Source organism: Numenius arquata, chromosome 2 (assembly GCF_964106895.1).
Source record: "Numenius arquata chromosome 2, bNumArq3.hap1.1, whole genome shotgun sequence".
Taxonomy (NCBI): Eukaryota; Metazoa; Chordata; class Aves; order Charadriiformes; family Scolopacidae; genus Numenius; species Numenius arquata.
The window spans coordinates 34,719,356-34,741,716 of NC_133577.1; the positions used below are offsets into that span (position 1 = coordinate 34,719,356).

At 41.1% G+C, this 22,361-nt stretch overlaps 1 protein-coding gene across 2 annotated transcripts in view; it reads left to right on the forward strand.

Moving 5' to 3' along the window:
* Positions 1-697: 697 nt before the first annotated feature.
* DAAM2 (dishevelled associated activator of morphogenesis 2) overlaps positions 698-22,361 on the forward strand; it is a 189,675-nt gene continuing 168,011 nt past the window's right edge. The window contains exon 1 of one of the 2 annotated variants that reach the window (XM_074144494.1): positions 698-846. The gene's annotated coding sequence lies outside the window, so the exon portion shown is untranslated. Of the gene's footprint in view, positions 847-9,846; positions 10,206-22,361 lie in introns of those variants that run through there. The other variant, XM_074144492.1, reaches the window with a different exon arrangement.

The window sequence follows — 22,361 nt, forward strand, 5'->3', positions numbered from 1 at the left end:
AAAGACTACAGTTTCTATGAATAATCTTAAGGCACCCACGGAGGAATTGACAATTTTAATGATGTTTCTCTTAAAACAGCTTAGTTAAATGCCATGGGAAGCAAACAAGGAAAAGGTCGCTTTAATGGTATTTCCTACAACGACAGAACAGCAGCATTTGTGGAATGTCCTGGAGCACAATCATTTGGCTTTAATAAAAAATAATGAAAAAAACCCAACAACAAGAAAATTAGCTGAATGATAAAAGTAAATAATTCATAACAGATTTCCTCCTAAGCCTGGAAGTCATCTGTCTAGAGCAGCTGATACAAAGAAGCTGAAGCCAATAGTTCTGCATCAGCTGAAAACCATCTTTGTATATGTTAATCACACTCTGTGCAGACAAATTTGTTTCTTTTTCTCTGTCAGTGATCGCTTATGATCCCCAAACTCAATGTGTAGAGCGACCAATCAACGATTTGTCTACAATGCAGATGCAATCAGTGTTGAAGGTACAATGGTATGTGTGAGATACTCATGTTGGGTTTGATTTTAGAGTGTATTAAGAGCACTGTTGAGTGCTTCAGCAAAGAAGCCTTTAAGTGTGTTCTTGCCTTTATGTGCCCAAATAGTACCTACTACCTTGCATTTTCTGACAAAACATTGGAGATGCACTTTATATTGATAGAAAGCTAAAAGGAACTATTTATTTGCAGTTGTTTCTCCAGAAGACCATCTCTACAGTCAAAACAGCTGTACTAACTCATCTGAAGGTGGGCTCTTCCTACGCGGTGAGGACCTGAACTGAACACAGAGACGTACACAGAGAGAGAGAAGAGCAAATCAGAAACCACACATACCATCCAGGTTAGTTCCTATTTGCATGTGGGGAGTGGGAGAGGAACAGAATACCAGGGAACAGGATTTTAGGTATTGCTATTCTCTTAAACTTCTGTGATGTTACCTACATGCACCATGCAAGAAGAATCTTCCACCTATTGCAAGGTTGTTTTCAACTTACAGCAACAGTGCCTCACTGTCCCCAACTACAGACAAACCAGGTGTGTTTAGAAGCAACATATATACTAATAGCATAAATATTGTAACCTCCTACCCCATCTGTTCTCTTTACCACTTCAACAGAACAGAATTTGTATCCAGGCTGTGCTACAAGTGTTAGTCATTCTGTTACTCAGTCTGAGGGCCAGCATATGAACTTGGTTTTGATTATAAGTATAGTCTAAACTGGAGGCATTTGTTATATTAAGTTAGTAAATAAGCTTATTGCAAATGATAGTTTAGTGATGTTCTTGATTTTATGCTCTTTTTCCTCTTTCTTTCTTTATCCTGTCCTTCATTCTTCCAGAGTGGCCACCAATTAGAAGAAAACTAGTGTCAGCATCTTCCTCCTTGCTGCAATTTAGAATCCTTCAGGGCTTTAGTCTATTAAGAAGAGCTTGTGCATTCAATTTGTGCTTGAAGCCTAATTACACCTAATGTCTCATCCTTTTCAGTGTCCTTTCAATTTCTCTCCTAGTGCTTGCAGCAATCACTTGCAGAAACAAAAGAGTGTGAAACCTTTTCTTCCTATGGGATTTCCACTTTACTGGATCTGAAATGCTGTGAAGTCATGTCACCCAGTTCCCTGCTGCCATGCACTCTACAGCAGTATTTACATGAGTGCAATGGGAGTGTAAAATGCGGCGGAGTTAAGGTGGTGCATGCTTCACCCTGATGTAAATGAGTACACCAAGCAGCAGGGCGGTGATGAATCAGTTGTCAGGGCTCAGGCTCAGTCATACTTCTGCTGAAGTGAGCAGTAAGTTTCCTGCAGTTGTCTCCATAGGCATGATCCTGCCCCTCTGTCAGTATCCCCAATAGTTCCCACAGCTGTTAGAACCTCACAGACAGCCAATACAAAAAAATACAAATGCTAAACTTCAGATTCTGTTACCTGAAACAAAGTAGGGTGTTTTGCTCACAGCTCCAGTTCTCTAGCTGTGTATGAATATGTATTCAAGAGGAACACATTTACTCTCCATAATTTTAAAATATTACCATTTTACATCTGTGAAGTCTTCTTGAAAACTGACTGATTCATTCTTGATTAGCTACATCCCTCAAGATGGTCACTTTCTTCTCTGGCATGTGCAGTGGTTCAGGAGCAATGATTTTAGGAGTCCAGTTGCTGTGCTTAAATATCTTGCACGGAATCAGGGCCACTACCTAGTTAAATATGTGTTGCTCTCTTGGCATATGCCAAGTCTCCTTCTGGCTCAGACTACCGCAATGGAATTAAACCTTGCAGAATCTGGGCGTGCCCTTCTTCATAACCCAGTCAACTGTTTCACAAAGAGACCAATGTTTTTTTTTGTCTCCAGAGCAACTCAATCTTTCTGGTAATGACACATGTACTACTTAGCACCCCACTGAAGCACCGGCACTTTGCGTTCCCAGTGAACTGAACCATCCTGCCAAGTACAACAAAGATGGCTTACACCTTTCTTCTCCCCTGTCCTCACCCTCACAGTCAAGCAGATTTCCAGGAGACCAATTCAGCATCCTTTGCCTAGAAGTAGGGAGCCACCTTTCCGTAGGAACTTTGTCTTGTTTCCAGGACTCTTAAACATACAGGAATTCCTGCAAAGAAAGTCAAGTATTCTCCAGGAAAGTGTGTGTCACAAAATAGGACAGATTCTATGTGATGGAGGTTATGGCCAGGAAAAATCAGGGTGGGTTAACAGTGGCGTAATTAAGGGAAAAAAAAACAACCAACAACAAAACACCAAAGCCAGAATGAAGAGCTTGGCCATCAAGTACTGAAACAAAATGTCATTTGCAATTAATTGCTATAATAAGGTCTGCTGCCTTCCTAATTGATTCCAACTTCTTACTAAGGGATCAGTGCTGCTAATTAGTTTGCATGTAAACTTCAGAGGACATGAATAATCAGAGTTTAGCAAGCCACACCAACCGTAACTAATCCTTCTAGCTCTTCTGCAAAGAACACACAGTAAGCAAATGTTGTCCTCTGCCCAGTATCACAGATGGAGCCAGGACTTGTTGCTCCAGCCCTTTTTTTTCCACTGAGATGCTACAAAGCACTCAGAAGCACACAGAACTGGCAACCTTGAAGTCCCTTTCGAAGGAAGTGAGTTTCCTAGGTGGAATAGGAGCAGTGTGATAGATCTGTCACTGGTGCTATAAAGAGGATATTAGCAGGAGCTCCCTGCCTGCTAAGCAGATGTTTCAGGATCCATGAGTAGCCAAGTATCATTTACAAAAACCCAAGGCTGTTCTAAGTTCACATCAGAGTCTTAACATACCTCGATTAGCTTATAGAGCGCAGAGTCACAAGGACCATTAAAAAACTGCCATTACTTCTTCACTCTGGTTTTGTTCTAACTGGAAGTCAGAGTAAAAGGTCTGGCCTAGACCCTGTATCAGGAAAAGAAGTAGAAGTAGCCTTTCCCTTTCCCTGTTCCTTTGTATAGACATTGCTTTGATTATTGTGGAAGTCTCTGAGGTCTGCGTGTTCATGGCTAGAGACTGACTTTATTTCTGACTGTTTTAAAGCTGTATTCTTGATTGGAACAAGACATGATCTAGATCATCGCCTAATTAAATGATGGTCAATACAACATCAGGCATTTCCTAAACAATTCCAAAGTTTAAAAAAGCCCACACATCCCTCCCTGCCATGCAACCAAACAAATCCATACATATAAATCAGCGAAATAAAAGGAAAAAAAAACCACACACCATTCAGAGCCCAAACTAATTTTAAAATTATTATTAGTCAAAGCCTAGTTTGCAGTGCAGCCCAAGGTGGTCTTTGGATTTTTTTCAAAAAGGCAAGAAAAGCCTTCAAATGAAAAATGTTGAGGAATGTTATTATACAGACTTTTGTTGGAGCAGCTGCCTAGGCAGCTCACTCCAGCCCTCCTTAGTTCAGCTATTTAGTATACAGAGCCAACAACAAGTGGTTACTAATGTTTGTGATACAGATCTCCTGTCTGCATGCTGCACTTTCTGGAAGGTGACTATTTGCGAGAACATAGATACCCTTTTTTAAAAAAAATATTTCTCTGGAAGGTGAGAAGATATATACAGAATAGATTCATAGATTCATAGATCCATAGATTGGTCCAGACCGGAAGGGACCTCCAAAGGTCATCTAGTCCGACCTCCCCGCAGTCAGCAGGGACACCTTCAACTAGACCAGGTTGCCCAGGGCCTTGTCGAGCTTCACCTTGAATATCTCAAGGGAAGGGGCCTCAACCACCTCCCTGGGCAACCTGTTCCAGTGTTCCACCACCCTCATGGTAAAGAACTTTTTCTTAATATCCAATCTAAATCTCCCCTTCTCCAACTTAAAACCATTGCCCCTCGTCCTGTCACTGCAGGCCTTTGTAAACAGACCCTCCCCAGCCTTCCTGTAGGCCCCCCTCAGGTACTGGAAGGCCGCTATGAGGTCTCCCCGGAGCCTCCTTTTCTCCAAGCTGAACAACCCCAGCTCCCTCAGCCTGTCCTCATAGGAGAGGTGCTCCAGCCCCCTGATCATTTTGGTGGTCCTCCTCTGGACCCGCTCCATCAGGTCCATGTCCTTTCTATATTGAGGGCTCCAGACCTGCACACAGTACACACAGTACTAGTAATAGAAGTAAGCATTCAAAAAATTATGGGGAAAGCAGAGGAAGACTCCATTTTACAAATCAGTGCCGTCTATTTTGCTAACTGAAAAGCAGGAATAAACTGAAAGAATCTCAAGTTCAGCTGAGTTCTTTTTTTTTCTGAAAGTCTGGTCTGTTATTCTCGAGAAAGCATTACGAGTATGTTCAAAATGGTCATAAGGTGTTAGATGAGAACACAACCCAAGTTCCTTCAAGGCAGACAAATGAAGTCAAGGTGAAGTTGCTGGCTACAAGTGTTTACAGTAGTCAGGGGCTGGTAACTATCTTTAATTGCTGGCAGATTAAATTTAATCTAATTCTGGCTCATTCTGTCTCCCTTGCTTTGAGGGATTTGGGTTTCAGTTGGGCTGTTATCTGAAAAGAGAGTTGCACTTTCAAAATGTTTGACAAATGCAAAGCAAAACTAAAGGGAGAAATGAGACAATTTCCACATTTTTTTCTTTTTCCTTCAGATGGAGTACTCTCTGACTTTTGCTTTCTAAGAGCTTGTAAACCTTCTTTCTGAAGAGAAAATGTCTCTTTCCTCTTTCCATAGCTGTTACCTGAGTTGCAGCAAGTGGCTTTTCTTTTGGTCTTCACTGTTCCCTTGTCAGCAAACAACTTGTGCAGACCACTCACTAAATCTTGACAAATACAAGAGAGTGGGTTAATGGGCTTGAGAAGCCAATGAAAGAGAAAGAGCTTTGAACAGAAAATACGCAGGATGAAATTGAAATGTGCCATCTCCAGAAAGGTCCAAACCAACATCTTACATCTTATGATGATGGATACAGATTTTGATGTAGTTGTAGTTGACAAAAATTCTGTGGTGTCGGCCACTTTTTAATATGGAAACCAAATGTTTTTATTTAAGAACAGTCGGTAGAAGTAGTTTGATAAGTAGTACATCGATTTGAGGCATTGTCAAGGAACATTATCTTCATGTTGAAGGCCATAACTTTTATTAACTGCACAACTCTTACGGATCTGATAAGGCTTAAGTTCTAGGAACCAATTTATTTATTTTTAACCATTTTTTTTTCAACTGAGAGAACAAACCCACCAAAAATAGATGTTTGTGCTGGGTTTGTATTGGCAGCTAACTAAAACGTATTTTTCCATGGTGTCAGGAATGTTGCAGAAAAGGAAGTGCACCAACAATACATCAGATGCAAGCTAACCTTAATAACAATAAGTAAGTTCTGTCACAGTTTCACTCAAACATTTGCATGCATGCACATGTGTAAATGCATATATGTACACAGAGGTGTGTACAAGCATTGTGATTCATTAAATGGAAAACAACTTTGCAGCACGAATAGTTCTAATTTTTAATTAGTAATGAACATTATTTCACATGAGCATTGTCCAGGTCCCTCCTTTTTTAAAGTTCAAAGCAAGTTCTCAAACTGTTGTATTAACACATTAAAGATGTGAGTTAGGATGGAAAAGCTTTAATCTGCAATTTATATATCCCTGAATTGGAGGGTAATTCCATTCTTATTCATCAGGAAGTCAGTGGGAGTGGAATCCAGCCCTTAGATCTGATGATGTGGTTTGAACCCAAAGTTAAAAAATAATTTTAGAAGAATTATATTAACTAAAAGAACATATATGCATGTCTGCATTGTATTGACTATATATGCCTCATTTCATCCCCTCAAAGACAGGGGACAGAATTTCTTGTGGCTTTGATAAGTAGTGTTAGTGCTGGTTCCATCACCATGTTACATCCGATGTCAGTGTACAGTAGTAATACTGCTCTGTGTGTCACACTCAGGAGATGCTCAAAACATTGTGTGGCATTTCGGAGACTGGGAGACGTGCAGAAAAAATCTTTGTAGGGAGGGTATGAAAGTCTTGCTGGTTCTGTAGCCTGTGGTGACTGAGCAGAAGTCTTTGACCCTGTAGCTGCACTGGGTGGTGGTGTCAGGCAAGGCATGCAGCCCAGCTCACAGAGCTGTGGTGTTTAATCTCATTGTCAGATGGAGCAGGCAGCCTGGCACTGGGTCTCCTCTCACAATGGGCACTTTTGTTGTTAGATTACTATACCCCTGTCCTTTTGTTTTGACAAGGGATCTAACAAACAGTTGGTATCTCCAGAGGTGGAGCAACATCTCACAGAAGCTTGCGCTTCTGCGTTCTATAAGGAATCTGTTTTTGAGTAGCAAATAATCTATTTGTTTTGTATGTCCCTTTCCCCTTGTCTTTTCACTCATTACTATTAAGGGCCCTTATACTATAGCTTTTTGGTTTCAATCTTGGTCATCAGAACCTAAAAATTCTTATAGAAATAGGCAGGTGAATTCTTTAATGGTCTTATTCCTAAATTCAAAATGAGCTGCCTTTGTAAGCATGTTTGTGCGGCCTTGGGATGTAGGCCTTAGGTGATACACTGTTTAGAAAAAGAAACAAACCTTTTTTCTTTCTTGGTAACTTTGGCATAGCTCTTGCTGTCCCCTATGAGCTAAGCCACCGAAATAGCTCCTATTAAATGTCACCTCTTGTACAAGGGGATTGCTCTGCAGAATCAAGCATTTTTGCAAACTGCAATGTTTTTCAGTTTGCACTGAGGTATCTACAGTTCAGTATTTAATAATAAAAAGCTGGTTTCTCTGTCTGTTACTAATACAAGTGTTGAATTACATAACAACATAGCTTAATGTACTTTTTTGTTATTGGGGAAACAGAGTCACAGAAAGAATCAGAGATTTATCTAGTTTCATTTACTGCTGATGAAATACCGAAGCATGCAGCAGAATTCAAATTCTATGTCCTTTATTTTATTTAATATACCACACATTTCTCCTACAGCCAGTAATAGAAACCAGGAGTTGTGCTGTAACCATTAGACAATGCTCTGTCAATGTCAATCCAGATGCTGCAGTGAGGGGGGGGGGCAGCTTTCACATGGGATTATAAGGAGTGTAAGGAGCAACATATGTAAGGAACAGCGGAGACTCTTTTTTTATCTTAACATTTATGGTGGTTAGATCATTCTGGGCTAATGGCACAAGCCTGTTTCCTGCTGGGTACTTTCCTGTGTTTTGCACGTTCTTGTTTTGTGCGTGTGGAGCAATGGAGCATCGCTTTAGCTCTCCCCAAGCCCTGGTTTCTCTCCATCGTTGGTGTCTTTGCCATTCAAATCCCCATCCACTGCAGCACTTTACCCTGTTGTCTTGTAGACAGACTTCGCCTGTTTTGAACATACCAGAATAACCTTAGCTGAGGCATCAAATGGATGACCAGCTTTGTCTTAAAGATGAGTGTTTTGTTAACTTTTAACTAATGAACAAGACAAGGGCCATTTATCTTGGTTACACTGTGTCATAATAAATGGTACAGTGTGGTAAGGTGAGAAGGGAGACAGTGCCAGTAATGCAAGCCTACCTGACCCTTGTCCCTTGGCCTGCTCCTGCAGGTTAGTTTCTAGGGCTGGGTGCAGGTCTCTGGCTCCAGAACCTTGGCTGGAGAAGGAGAGGGAAGCAAGAGAAGAAATCAGTTAATTCTTCCCACCTCTCCTTTCAGCTCTTCTTTCCTCTTCCAATAAGAAACTGAGAGTATAGAGAGGAGACGGGGAAACCGAGACAGTTAGGTGGAGCTCTGCAGTGGAGATCAGCTGCAGAAGTACCTGGCATGCAGAAGAGGGAAACAGGGAGTAAAGGGGCAGGGACTTGGAGGATGAGATGCAAAAAGTAGTAGGCAGACATGTGAGTGGAAAGTGAGGATTAATAGACTAATGGAAACGTGTGAACAGAGGGGAGGACTGCTGGAATTATAAAATCTCTTCTACTGTGCATCACATGTAGTTTACATGTGTAAATCATGTAACTTTCCCATGTAAATCATCTAAATCATAAAACTTTCCCAGGCTTTATGCTGAGAAAGGCAGGAACATAGTACAGCTCATGCTAGAGGAACGCTGATGGGTCCCTGTGGTTTAATACAAGGCTAATTATGCTGAAGATTATGATTTAGTAGTGTGGCTAAATGGCTACTTTGCTTCAGGATGGAAGGTATGCCAGTAGTTAGCGGATACCTACTGAGCCTGTTTGTGAAGGACCATTCGCATTAAAAGGGCTGGATTTACCTTTTGGGTTGTACCCATGTCCTTTTACCATAGGACCAAAGAAATAGAAGTCACATTGACTTACTAGCAGTTTGTACCCGTTCTGTGCTTATTGTACATTAGGGTATGAGAAGGCAGAGAAGACAGGACAGTGGTGACTTGGTCTCATCTTGTTTGTTTTAGCCTGCCAGTTTGAAGGTGATATTTTTCCTCTGTAGCTTGCTTTCTCTGGTTGTGCCATTAAATATATACATATTTGTATATGTATGACTTTGCCTTGTGATATGTGTTGATTTGTGTTGTCATCATGGGAGTTCAGTTGGTGTAATGATAACAAATGACTTGCATGTATGGAGAGCAAACCATATACTTCCAGGAGTTTAAAAAGAGAGAGAGAGAGATATTTTGCAGATGGTGTTACTATCTCTGAATCTCAGTGTCACTGTTTAACAGAGGATGCGGTTTCTTTACTGCAGACAGCAACATACACGAGGCAGACAACTCCCCCATATTAATCTAGCTATTAATATCAGATATAGTTGAAAGTGAAGTCAGAAAACAGAAAGCATGCTAGAAACAGGGGTTTACATGGGATTAAGGCTATCTGGAGAATGACTGAGGAGGGAGAACTAGGAAATGAGGGCTTTTTATTTAGTTAAGTCATATCCTCTCCGTTACAGGGAATAAAAAAAAATCTCTTAAGGTCAAAATGACCCGAGTTGCCAGGGGCTATCCCTAATTCTAGTGCCGCTGCAGCCCGGGGGCTGGGGATGCTGTGCCGCAATGTAGAGCACGGAGCAGGGGAGCGGGTGGAGTGGACGCATTGCACCCACCGGGGTCCCCGCCGCAGACCCAGGGTCCGCAGAGACGCGGGGCTCGGCCGCTGTTGCCTCCTCCTTCGCCGTGTCCGTGATTCCCACCCACGGAGGGTTGCGGAGGGTGTGAAGGAAGCAAAAAGAAAAAAAAAAAAAAAACCACAACCGCAACACCTGAAAGCCTCGAATGAGAAGCTGTGTCGAAGAACGTTGTTCTTGTTCCCAAGGCACGTAGGAAACCGCCTCGTGTTGCGATGGTTATCGCCCGGGTCGGAGGCGGTGAGCCCACCCCTCCCGCCGCTCCGGCTCCAGACGCCGCCCCGGGCAGCCCCGGTAGCTCCCGGTACTTGTGCGCTCCTGCCAGGCCGGAGCTTGTCCCTTTAAGAAAGTGCAGCACAGTAGCAGGGGCCGGCCCTGCCTCCCGAAGCCTGCAGCGCTGGAAGCGGGGCTGGGGAATGGGAAGCAGTTCCTGGTCTGGGTCCGAGCGAGCGCACGCAGCCGCCGCCGCCGCAGCAGCAGCAGCCGTCAGCCCAGCTCCTCTCGCTCAGCAGCATCCAGCCCGGGGATCAGCGCTCTGCCTGGCTCCCTGACACGGGGTGGACGTTCCTGAGCACTGAGCTCAGCTGCTGTAAAAAAGCAAGTAGGAAAATATACAGCTGGATAAAATTGGTAAGTCAAACTAAAGTCACATCCTCCTCCTCCTCGGGCTGCAGTTTTCCAAGTCTCTTAATTTGTAATGTTTTTTGCAGGCCGGTTTTTTTATTGTCTTCTAAGCAGAGCAGCTGGGAAAACATGGAGGCAAAATAAAAGTGTAAAAAAACTTTGAGGATTTGTCAGCGTTTGTGCTCCTATTTCGAAATCCTCTTTCCACATTGACACTTTGCTGCAGGAGTGGGGAAGGGGAAACCAGCAAGTGCTTTTGTATGTGGGGGGAAAGAAAGCTGGTAAGAGCTGTAATTGGCTTTTCTTGCGGAGATGATTAAAGAGGGAGATTTGAAAAAAAAAAAAAAAAGACTTTCAAAAAGCTTGGAGGGACTTGTCATTTACTTTTCCAGAGCAAAACCAAATCTCGCGTTAAGCAGTTTTAAAACGCACTGGGATGTGTGCAAGAGGAATAATAATCTTTTTAAAACTGCGTTATCAGTGGAAGTCGGGTGGCAAAGTATTGCCGAGCAAATGTGTATGTTTGTTTAAATTTAACTAAATACATTGGCAGCTCTGGAAAAGCAGAGGCATTAAATGCCACTTTCTGTGCATCGGACAGAGGGCGCTGTTGCTGCATCTGGCATCACCCTCCCTGAAACGGGGAGTTGGTAAAAATTCAAGTGAAGAACTGAGTAAAGATAAGATGTTTTAAACAATTAAAACAGAAATTATGCACACGTACAGAGAGCTACAGTATATAGCATCCAGTTAGAGCAGTCAATATTTTTAATTTTTGTTCCCTTAAGTTGTGGGGGTAGTTTTGTTTGTTTGTTAAGTGATGATCTGAATTATAAAGAAAAAATATAAAGTCTGTTGATCAGCTTCAGAAATTAGACCCTCGATATGATCGTGTTATCTTTTCTGGAATGTCTTGTGGGGTCAGCCTGGCTAAAGAAGGGGAGGGAAAGTGTGGAATCTCTTGACAGAAATGTTACTTCAGTAATGGTGTGGGAGATGAGGAAGAACTCTCACTCAGTGTTGATCAAGTTTCAGGCTGGAATTTGACATCTGATATGGGAACATATCCTTTGTATCCAGCACAGATGTGTAGCAGAGGATGGAGATCTATAAACTGCATAATAAGACCCGTAAACCCTAATGACTGAACTGCATATTGTCAAGTTGTTTGGGGAAAGGGGGAGGCACACGTTCAGGCAGGCATACAGCTTTCTTCATAGAAATCCCAATACCACTACTGGTACAAGAGGCTGATAATTGTGCCGTGTTCTACCCATATATAATGAAGAGTTAGAGAATACAGTAAAAGACTCTCTTTACCTGTGTGTATGTTTATACTTGCTTACGGGTATCCTGGTGTGTATAATAATATTCTGCTGCTTTGTGGAATAGCAATTTGAATTTCCTTGAATCAAAGGCTTTAAAAGGAACGAAGGTATTATTTTAATTATTGCACTTCTGTTGTGAGTAGAGAAGGGTCAGAGCTGTCAAGTTCCTGTCTGATACAGCCTCTATTAGAAATTGGTGTTTCTGTTGTGATCTGGGGCTTTGGTTGTGCCTAGAACAACAAGATGTTTCTGTCTGGCTTTTTTTCCTATTACTTACAAATCACGTGCAGTGGAGTGGAAAGATTTGCAAGTTTTGAGTCCTTAATGTGAGACATGCTGGGCAAAGCAGATTAAAAGAACTGAATGACCATACTGAATGCAGTCATTCAGACTCCTAATTATTATACCTCATTGAAAAGTTTACACTGCTACTACCTCTGCTGAATCAGTGGAGTGTGTGAGCAGGAGTCAGCTTTCTTACCTGCAAGAGACAGTAAAAAAGTTATTGTGAGGCAGTGCATCCTTGGGATGTTAGGAGTTTTTCAGGAAAAAAAAAAAAAAAGCCATTTCTTTATAGTCCTTAGGATTCATTAGACATCCAGGTATGAAGGGCCCTTGGAAATTATTTCCCTCTTCAGTTCATCTCTGAACTAGCAGGCACCAGTCAGATGTCTGATTGCTGCTTCAGTAATTTATTGAGGAATATTTTTCACTTTCCTTTAAGCAGACTACTTGATGGGATTACTCAGTTTTCCCTGTGTATTGTGCAGGACATGCTGGACCCCTGGGCAGTGGAGCAAGTTCATTGAGAATCATAGAGCTATCGGACATCCTGAGACATATTTGACCCTAGCAGATACTTGTCTTGGTAGAAGGCTAATTTATTTACTGGAAGTGTGTCTTCTCTGCCATCACTCATCAGTTGCATCTCCCCATGTATTTCATTTGTCTGCATGACATGTTTAATATGGTAGTTGAAGTGATTTCAGTTCGGTTCTCTTAGCTGCCTATATTTCAAATTAGAACATTTGCTTTGCAAATGGAAGAGATAGTTTGATATGCCTGATCCTATTTTTACTGTATTGTTTGGAAATTCACTTTAGTATGTGTTTTGTTTTGCCCCTGAGTGTTTTTCTTTGAGGTACTTTGTACCTGAGTGTCCACACTGTAGGACTGTCCATGGCTGATGCTCAGGTCATACAGTTAACTCCTTCAGAGTCTCCAAAACATTAGCTTAATGTGACACGTGTGTGATATTTAAAATGTGAAGAAATCCTCCACCTATATTTATGCCAAATTAAAGAAACAGAGCTTCCTTGAATATCTTTTTTCATTAGAGACTACTCTTTTTATCTGCCAGTAGACACAATGTTGACGGTGCTATGAGTTCTGTGCCTGCTATTGGAGTGCTTGTCTACTACTTGCTTACGCTGACAGTAACTCTGTTGAGTGAGTCTAGCCAGAGCAAGACTCATGCTTACTCAACAAATTACCAGTGGTTTGGTTTTGAATATTATCAGTTTTGGTCATTGTTTTGCAGAGCTTCAGGTTCTTTTTGTTAATTCATCTTTGAGCATCTTATCATAGTCTACTTAATGAAACCTACTGCAAAATCCTTTCTCTAAGAATGTTTCTGGCATCATGTAGTACAGGACGTTACCACAGGTTATGAAGGTGTGTGATGCTCACATAGCTGAGATGTATTTGGCCTTGTTCTCTGTTGTAGGTAAAGCCTCTTTTTGCTTTATATAACAGAAGCAGAATCCCAAACCTCAGTTTCATATCGAAGACTCGCCATGCTGACAACATAGTACCCTGCCTTGTTCTTTGATAACATATTTCATAGACAATTTTTTACACTGAACAGGGATAGATGTGGTTTTATGTCTGATTTATTTGCCTGTCTCTACTTTTGCAATCATTTGGAATGCCACATTTTCCATTACACAAGAGATATCTTTATCAGTATAAGTGGAGACCTCTCGAGACGTTGTCCTGTGCAACATCAAAAATGTTGACTTGTAGAGAAGGTGAAGGAAAGTAAATAAGATTTAATAGCTCTGAAGGTGGAGATGGAAAGGAATTATTGCAGGAATGTGTTCCCCAAAGAATAATTTCAGTGGAGTAGATACCCATATGCAGCTAGTACTGATTCTTCCAGACAGAATACCTCAGATCTGCCAATGCTCATGTGCATGAACATCCTCCAAGAAATTAATTCATTTCCATCTTCACATATGTACAGCTGTCATCTTGTGACTGAGACAGCTGATGACTGAGCTGTTCCTTTTTCTTATCGGTAGTTCCAAAGTTATTTTCTTCTTAATCAGATTAATCAGAATCTGTGGAAAACTTCAGTCTCTCTTTAATGTCAATCCATTATTGAGAGTATTATTTCTTAAATATAAAAAATAATGAACAAGAAGAATTAAAAAAACTTTCAGGCACCCTACCAGTTTAATTATACTTACAAAAACGTGGTAGTGACCTAATGTATCATTAAATAATCACATTTAAATACTGCACTGACCTTGCCAGCCAGTAAATCAAAGCAATGGTGAAATCCCTTTTGTTCTCTTTGCTACACCCTGAAACCTGTGAAATCATCTTCTGAGCACATAGCAAAAGTATGTATCGAGTTGATGTGTTTTGGAGCATGAAATGGGGAAAAGAGGTAGGAATTTCTAGATTCCTAGGGACCAAAAAAGGCCTTGCTGGTATCCCCCCTTCTTTTTTTTTATAATTGGTCAGTTCAAGAGACCATGGATTGTGAAGATTCCATATGAGAAGAAAAGACAAAGTGGCAGTTGGCATTGCTGTTATTTAGTATGAGCTGCAATTCTTAGTGCCTTCATTGGGAAAGATAAGTTTTATACTCAGGGCCGTTGCTTACCATCTTGTAAATTTGTCATTTTGGGGAGGGATGGAGAGGGTAACTGATTCACAGTGGAACTGCTGACTTTTAAAGTGGAGCATAGAGCAAACTCAATTCTGAAGTCTTTGCATCCTTTTTAATTTCCTGCTCTCATGCATTGTGCAGTTTGAGAAACTTGACATGGTGAGAAATTGTGGATGAGCAGAAGGAGCATCAAATAATGAATTCTTTTATGCCATGTGCTGTATAATACAATATCCAGGTGCAGCAGGTAGGCCAAGGGCCCCCTTTGCAACTGCCCTTCCCAGTTCTTTTCACTGGTGCTTCACATTTTTTTTAAACTGGGCATTCTGTCATTTAGCCAATATGATGTGTTAGCCAGATTGTGTGTCTAGCTCTGCAGCCTCTTTCTAGATGTATCAAGACCTGTAACTTTACCTACATCTGTCTATTAACTGGCACGATCATATAGCTGTGTTTATTTTGAAATCCATGGAAAGTACTTGGAGAAACACTGTAATTTCATTTCTTCAAGAGAATCTTTTCCAGCAGCTGATGAAACCCAAGTTCATGCCAGATGAAAAGCTCTTGTGTTATCATCTTCAGTTAATTAAAAAAATAAACCCTAAATCCCTTACAGTGGCAGTTTTATAAATACTCTGTGTGTGCATACGCCTGTGTGTGCATGCCTACACTAGTGCTTCACTCTCCTGTTGACAGCTTGTGCCTTTGACAGCAGGCTGGGCATTAACATACACTTTCAGGTACAGGACTCAAAGATGCAGGGATGCAGGGGATGGATGGAGGATTTTGTTTTGTTTTGATTTTCTTTTTTAATACATCTTACTGCAGTTAAAACAGACACAAAATAAAGTAAAAGCTTCAATGTTCGTATCAAAATGGTAATTTTTTGGTTTTGAAGAAAACACGCTAAAGGCTCAATTTTATATTTTCATAGGCAACCCTCCCCCCCGCCCCCCCACTTTTCTGGCAATTTGATGCTTTAGTAAAATGAACAGTAACTTGATTGAGCGTGCCTAATTTGTGTGTGCTAAAAGCCAGGAAGCTAGGTTTGCTTGAATAGAAAGGTGCACTGACAGCTGGGGTGGAACTACATCTTGGCACCCACATCTATATTAAGTGCAGATCCCAGTAAACTGAAGGTTTATTATCTTTCCAAAGTCTTGGACAGCTTCACTGGTGAGTTGGATTTCTTTTGTTTTCATTTTAAGAAGGCAAAATTAATTTGGTTTGGGTGAAAGCTGTTAAGCTGACAGCCCTGGAAGACCACAGTCCCTTTGTTCAGCCACAAAACAAGTGATGCCTTGGACCGTGGCTGAGTCAACTTCCCCAGTGCTGCTCTCTCGCTGTCCATTTTGGTCTAGTCAGACGATCAAAACTGAAGTTCAGCGTATTTCTGTTCAATTTCATTTTTTTGGCCAGTGTTGTCAGGTTGCCAATAAAGGCAACAAAGGCCTGACTAGTTAGAATTGGGATGGCTGCTTCTGTAATTTGTTTAGGTTATGCCAACAGAAGTCCTTGCGATCTTTTTGTTTCAAGTGACAAATAATAACGTGACAAACTCACTCGCTTATCAGGACAGCTTTGATCAATTCATTTCACATTAACATCCATCAAATGGGAATGGGTTTTGTTCGTTATCGAGAATGGATTCAGCCTAGTGACCTGGTGGAAGGACGTACTGTATTCCATTACCAACCCCTGAATCATTCAATCACCCAATGCAGTTTTTCAGTACTCCACTTGCATTACTCAAGCCCTGTGTTTTTAGGCTCTGCATTCTTTGCCCGATTCAGAGGCCCTTTGGAAAGTTGCGCGTGGGCTTTTGCATTAAGCTCATCTAGAAGTCAAAGATTGTGAACTGCAGACACTTCCTTTCAGACTGGAAGGTGGGACAAAGGCACTAGGTATGACAGTGGCACAGAGGTTGTGGTAGTAACTACAAGGATATGTAATAACTTTAGCACAGACTAAACTTTTTGGCAGGATTTATATTTTTTAAAAAAAGAGATACTGGTTTAAAAAGTTATGCAAACTTTGTATTTTCATGTTTGTATATATGTCTTCTTCCCTTTTTAATGAGATTTAAACAATAGCTGTCTTTTAATCATATTCTTTAGAAAAAAATATCTTTGATTTCTGTCTATGGAGCATTTGGTCATAAAAGTACATATTTGTACTGGAAGCTGCTTTTCACTCTTTGTGCTGGTTATTTTTTAATTGCACATAACTCAGGTTATAGAGCGAAACTTGGCCAGGTAGTTCCAACTTCCTGTTTCTTGTTCACTTCGCTAACAGTTCTTTCATCGTCTAATACTGTACAGTGTTTGGATTGGAAGCCCTTCGGGGATTTATTAATACTGAACAACCTTTTTTTTTTTTTTTTTTTTTTTACTTAAGAAAATACCCGAGAACAAATAATGAGTTCTAGCGATGTTAGGTTTTTAGTCAATAATGTTGTGCTTTTGCCAACCATCCAGTGTCATGCTTAAGGTGGCTGACTTGTAGGTGAAATTAAAATGGAAAAATGAAAATGTACTCCAGCCAAGTTATTTTTCCCTGTTTCATTTATCTTTTCAGGACACCTTAATTAGCTGGAAAGAAGGCAACTACTGCAGAGCTTTGACTTTGGGCGCAATAGAGAGAGAACAAGAAAGTGTGGCTGTCAGTGTTTGGAGACTTAGGCTCGTGCTTGCTGCTTTGACTTTCTTCATATCCCAAGGCCCAGACAGTCAAAATAGCTCAGAGTTACATTTTCAGTTTCTCAGCCTGAGAACCAAATGACATTAATAGTCAGGCATCTAATGTGCAAAATTCTTTAGGTAAATATAGCATCCTGTACCTCAGCAATATTTGGACTCTCTTGAAAGGCTTGTCTCTCATCTTTACTCAGTGGTTAACAGGAGTCTTTCCATATTTCAAAAACATTTGCTAATCTGCACAGGGTGCTGTAAGATGCTTTATTAAGAAAAACTTTTTTTAAATGCCCTTGCATGTTTTAAAGTTATTTCTTTGGGAACTAGAGCAAAGATCAGCGGGACTGGAGTTCCAGTATAGGGTGCTTGCAATATGGTTCGTTTTCCAATCCAACCTCTAAGTGGTGGGGTTTGTTTTTTTTTCCCTTCTAAAAATTTACTTAATTCACAAACCACTTTGACTCTAAAAATGTGCTAAACCAACAGGGGACCAGGACATCATTCTTAGCACTCAGAATTTCTTCCAGGACAGCAGTAATAGGAAACTGGTAGGTTACCAAATAGGTCTAGTGACTCTGCTTCTGAGGACCACTTTGTATGGAACACAGCTGAAAAACCACTGGAACAAACCAGCAGCATCAAAAGAACTTTCTGCATTAAAAATTTATGTTCTCTTCTGCTTCCTCAAATCTGAGGGATCAGATCTGGTAAACAGTCTTGGTGTGTGTGGACAGGGTTAGATAGCTACTGCTACACAACAGTAGGTAGTAAACAATGTGTATTTAAGAATATGTATTTGGATGAATAATAGTATATGGAAACGTAGGTATGAGAGTGATCGTTGCTTTGTAGCTGTACAGTTTGAAGGGCCTTAAGTGGATTTGATTCTACACATGGCTGCGTGTGTGGAAGGGATATACATGAAGTTATCATGCTACTTGGTTTATTGAGCCCCTTATCCCAATGTCTGAAACTGTGATTTGTTATGCTGTGATATGATCCAAAATAGAACCACAACTCACTGTAGCGGGTTCTTTCAATCCCCTGGGAATGTTTGTCTGGCTTAAATGCATGAAACTGAAATGTGTAATACAGAGCTGCAGCTTATAGATCAACACTGACTCCATTTGTGGGAATGAATGAATACCTCATGTTTGATGTGCTACAGGAGAGTTCACAGATGACTTCTTATGTTACAGTACTATATTTTTCATGCTTTTTCAGCTTCATGTGTTTTGCTTTTTCTTCTGTGTGTAGAATAGGGTGGTATTATCCTGGGGTTTTCAATATAGAAATAGAATGTGAAAAGATTTCTCCCTGCTGACTCTTTAATGGTTTCAGAGATTCTTTCCAGTAAAATTTTACTTAAGTCTGAAAAAGACAGGTGATTGTTTCTATACCCATCCACACATTTCACAGCTATAAAACTTCTTTGTTTAACTCGGATTCTTCCTGAATGATTTGCTATTTTAATTTTCTCACTTATCTACCCCTTTTTACAGTTCTTCTGACAGCTTTAATCCCTGGATGCAGGTCTGCAAAGGTACCTTCTCACAGTTTAGTCTAATGATTGCATGATAGGTGGAAGGGTTCACCATCATACTGTTCATTGCAGGTGGTCATAGTTATATAGAACTTTATTGCTGACTCATTCTTCTCTTATGACCCAAATTTTTACCTGAATATATCAAAGTCCCTACGGGTGGATACATTCCACTCAAAAAACCCCTATAAATTTGCTTAATAAAGAGAGCAGACTCACCCTTATATTAGCTGCCCTGCTAATATTCTGGTTTTATTGGACCTCTTCTCTGGATTTTATTTATTTATCCAGTCTTAGCTTAGTAGGGGATGAGGTGTGCAAAGCTGAAAGAGACCTCCTGAGTCACAGAGTACAGCATTTCTGTAATTGCAGGAAACTATGTTGCAGGATTCCCTTCATAAATTTATCAGTGTCTGTCTCAAAATTAAACAGCTTTTGCTCCTGTTGTGTCCTATTGGGAAGCCATTTAAGAACCTCATTCCTCTGGTGTTTAGAAATCTGCTTCTAATTTCCAAATTAAATTTGTTTGTAGCCACTTCATGCCCATTTGGTTTTGTGCCAACTCTGGTCTTCAATAGTTCTTCTCCTTTCTTACAATCTTCCTCTGATCTGAGAGGATTCTTGACTTTCTCTCCTTCTGTTTTTCCCTAATAAGGGAAGATAATTAAAATTATGCTTCGCTTTGCAATGTTCTTCATCAGTGTAACCGTGCCTTGGTTTGATAAATTCTTTAGTCCTGAGAGCTTTTTAGTCTTTCCAGTCAGTTCTCAGACAGAAAGAAGCAGGAAAAGGTGGCTATTCACATTTTACTAGATAGGCAGAGAATATATGTAACTGTCTGTTAACTCTGGGGTCAGGAAGGTGAGATGGGGAGCAGGAGAAAGTGGCCTGCCTGTTTTTGCACCTGTTAAAAGCATTCACTTTGGACTTTGTGAAGAATGACTTGGGTTTGAGGATCTGGTGCCTGGGATAGGCAAAGGCATTGATCCAGTCCAGCTCTCCCATCCCTCTGTAAAACCTGTTTGAAGTGAGCCAGCTGATAAAACTTTTGGAGGGAATGCAGCTCACAAATTAGTTTTTCAGGGCAACTTTCCAGCTGTTTCCTCAGAAGGAATGAGCAAGCAGCTCCCAGAGCCCCAGACGAATGCCTGGGATCTTTCTTCTTTGGAGCATGTGGAGAGTCCCTGAGAAGAGCTGAGAGTCCGGGGGCTGATGGGGAGATGAAGCCAAAGGCCTGTAGTGGGAACCTCCTGCTGTCAGGATCCCACGCTAAGCTGCAGCTGAGGGCGGGCATGGCAGGGAGAGAGAGCTAAGTAAGGTTTGCTGTGACCTTGATATGTTCCCATGCTGCTTCCCTCTCTGGGCAGTGCTCAATGGCATCATTTACAAGATTCCTCTAGCACCCTTAAACTCAGTAGAAAAAAAACATGTGTCCATTCATCATGCTACTGTACTTTATACTATACTTATCAGCATGATACTGATCTTAAAATCATATGATTGAGGTTAGATGTCTCTTATAAGACAGCTTTTAATTTAACGGAGTGTATCAAAACCAGAGCTTTTTGCAGTGAAGTACCAGACTCGGTCAAACTGTCTGAAGTTTAGGGTGGAATTTTGGGGCAGGAGGACAAAGGATGGAGAGAAGGGAGAGCCAAACAAAAGACCTGGTTCCTGGATTAGAGCAGATAGTGTGAGAATAGTGGGACTTCAGTTTGGATCCATCAGATTAAGGAGAATACAGATGTTCTGAGCTCTTCTGAATTTGGGGTCTGTATTTTTCTGTGTATGTTTAGTTATTTTTCATTAACAAAGAAATTAAAAAGTGGTGGGTTTTTTTCTTTTTTTAATCTCCCCCCCTGCCCCACTCCATGATACAAAGGCAAGGGAAAAAACATTTCTCACCCAGCTCTAAGTAGAGCAACTGCACTCCAGGAAAAAGATGTTGCAATATATCTTTAAAATTCAGCAGGACTGGAGCTAGTATAACTCTACCCAAGCAGTTTTTCCTATTTACCCTGTTTTATTGTTTCCGCTGCTTATGTGGTTAGGAGGTATGTACACACAGATATGTCAGCTTGCTGTGTTGTGCACTGCTTGTATTCCCTCTCCGCCAGGAGTTTACCAAGTAAGATAGCTCTGGAATCCTCCTGGAATGAAGGTGCCTGGGACTGGTGCAAAAGAATATTTCGGACTTGTTTGCTGATCAGTAATTCAAGGTAACTGTAGTTTCTCTCCCCCAACAGATCTTTTTAAACAGTTTTAATCATTCATTGCATGAGGTGCTAATTCTCTGGTGACCATATGCAAATATGTTTTAAATTGCCTTGATTTGACTGTATGCTAAGAAGCAGAACTTTTCTCTTCCATCCTACTGATCTCCGTCAGGAAGAGTCTAAGCTTACAGGTAAAGCATATCTCTAGTCAGTGGCAGCACAAACTGAGTAGAGCTAGCTGGAGGTGCCCTGCACCTAGTAGATTTTTCAGAGCCCAGCATATTCTTCTGTTTTTATGACAGGCCCCTGTAGTCCCTCATTGGTTCTTTGTTCATTCATAAAGTACGAATGGTAATGATCGGCCCTACCTAAGAAAATAGGCTTTTCTTACAAAGAAAATAGACTGGTTGAAAATCTTTCAATTTTTGGACTCAGATTATATCCTTATACTCTGATTGCATTTTGTGGTGGTCTCCCAAGAAGAAGTGGCATTAATTGTACTATACTTACACTTCTGTTCTCTCACTGAAAATGTGGGACAGAATTGTGAGAGGATGCCTGACCGGGCTCCCTGTGTTACCCAGGCACTCCTTCTCCCATGGAGGTAATGCAAGTTCCATGCAGCTCCCATGGTTCAGTCCAGGAGGCACAGTGAGGACTCTGGGAGCTCTGTGTGTGGGCAATAGGTGTTAAAGGAGTTCTCAGGACACTAAAAAAGAGGACGGTCCTTATGCTGTTGGTGCTTGGTCAGTAGCACTTAGGAGGCTGAAGTTCAGCCACTCACCCAAACGCGGACTTTTCCTGGGGACTCTAATCAAACATCAATAAACAGTCACTCACTGTTCTCTCTTTTTGGCTCCTCACTTACTGCACAGAAACTGAAAAAGAGGGTCATGACAAGCAAAGGTTGCTCTCTGAGTCCTGCTGGTGATTCTTGTTAGAGTTCCTTCATCAGGATTAGTTGTACTTTCTCCTTCCAAAATCCTAGGGAGAGGGTTCATACTGGACAGTCAGAGCCAGAAATAAATGTGCTTTTAAAAGGCAATAAAATGTCCATAGAAGGAAACAAATGGCTGGATTCAGCTTGCAGGAACCACAAAATTCTTTGCTATTACCTTCTGCCCCAACACTCACCCCTTCCCAGCAAATGTGACATTGAATACATTTAATAGGCTCAAACTTTGAAGGCCTGATGCTGAGAGTTCCTTCTATCTTTTCTTTAGTGTCTTAATAAACATATACCTTTGTGATACACTGAGCATACTGTGCATAATGCTGTAAGGCTCGCTTGCAAATGCAGTTCAGTTGTTTGTCTGCAGCGCACAGTTGTCGTTCATTCAGAAGGCCAAGGCAAATGACCAAAATCGTCCTTTTCCAATGAGGTAAAACTTCCAGGAAGAAAAGACATACCTGAACGTTCCTAGGCATATGGTAGCACTAATGCTGGGCAAAGGGGAGTCTTCAAAAGTAATGCAATAGGTGG